Here is a 1,594-nt window from a genome sequence, read left to right as displayed (position 1 = left end):
GCACAATTCAAAATCCCTTACGAGATCGAATCTAAAGCATTAAAATTGAGTTTCATGCTTTTATGGAATTATTTTCTATTTTAGCAATGCCAATCTTGATTGCACAACTTTCCAATAGGCATGTACATTGACACCCATATAGGGCATAAAGCACAATCTCGACATGCATGGCTTAATCTTTGAGAATATGACTACTGATAGGATCAACCAGGTACTTCATACAGTTGGAAACGTTCACACAACCCTTCTATTCGTTTTGGGAATATATGCAAGAAATGTTGTAAACATCCAGATTTTATTGAATTTACGCCTCTTCCTCAACCAAAAGAAGTATTATAACCCAATAGATTTCGCAATCTTCTGAATTTCATTTAAGAATATCCATGTCATCATGACATAGGGATAAATTTAAACAAAATAAAAAGGGAACCCAGTATAGAACTTAAATGAACCCCCTACTTTCAATGTTTTCACAAAACAGTCTAGAGAACTTGAAAATGGATAGTTCCCACTTGCATCGAGTTGCATCTTTTGTATCTGAGTATTAACATAAGCAAAGGGAAGATTACATGCAGGTGCGAAAAAATAGAAACAACACTTGCACTAAGCACAATTGTAACTTTAGAAAGGCCCATATTGTCCTAGAAAAAAATTCTACATACTGATCATAAGAAGCAAGCAGACCCATATTTAAGATCATTGCTTGGAAAATTGTTGGATTGCCCATTTCTAGAGGGCTAGAACTCCTTCATCACTGACAATATGGTATAGTGCTTTGAATTCATTTTTGTAATGTCATTGTTGGGAAGCACGAAAAGTTGCATTCTCCTACATGCGAATGATAGCTAAATCTCCAAGACTTCTAACACATGCCCTAGTAGCTCTTGTTATCAATGCACAAAGAGCCTATTGGAATATCGACGTCCTCAGTTTGGAGTAGCTCGTTGAGTTTGTAGAGAGCCTAGACAAGGGTTTCTGAGAAGGGGCGCCAGATCACCACGACTTCTTGAGTGTGGTGGACCTTAGCAGCATTCACCGGCTTCATGGTGATGGCTTCACATAATACTCCATACCTGTCTACCGCAACAATCATGGATATGTGATTGTAAAACACAACATAATGCATAACCTCATAATGTGAAACCTATATGCATTTGTTTAGATAGGTTTGATTGTCATAGAGATTGAAGATGTAGAGGTTTGGAATGTTACAAATGAACACACAGTGCAAAAGAGAAATAGAACTTAGATCTTTGAGAGGTCATGGAAGGGAGTGAAAAATAGTAATAGAAGAAAGATATAATCTTGAGGAGTGTCAAGGATTTCACAGCTGCTTAGAGTGGGACATCTAACAAATTTAAAGGGGAAATATTTGATAGGTTTATGAGAAAAACATGCTTTGATACCATTGTTGGAATGAGCAACCATATATGAAAGATAAGTGTGGATTATTGTATTATTCACATATATGTTACATATAAATACATTGTGTGATCATTGAATTCATCTTACAAGGTCTCTTGGTCTCGCCATGATGGTTCACCTTCCACACCATAATCCTTAGCAGATTAGGTGTCCAACAATTTGAGAGTAG

At 36.5% G+C, this 1,594-nt stretch overlaps 1 pseudogene; it reads right to left on the bottom strand.

The window, feature by feature from the left end:
- Positions 1-333: 333 nt before the first annotated feature.
- Positions 334-1,093, bottom strand: LOC149138482 (mitochondrial dicarboxylate/tricarboxylate transporter DTC pseudogene; annotated as a pseudogene).
- Between the last annotated feature and the right edge of the window lie 501 nt (positions 1,094-1,594).

Source organism: Pinus tabuliformis, chromosome X, assembly GCF_031772625.1.
Source record: "Pinus tabuliformis cultivar Carrire ecotype Pingquan chromosome X, CPIR1, whole genome shotgun sequence".
NCBI classification, from domain to species: Eukaryota; Viridiplantae; Streptophyta; class Pinopsida; order Pinales; family Pinaceae; genus Pinus; species Pinus tabuliformis.
This window is presented reverse-complemented; position numbering and strand designations above follow the sequence as displayed.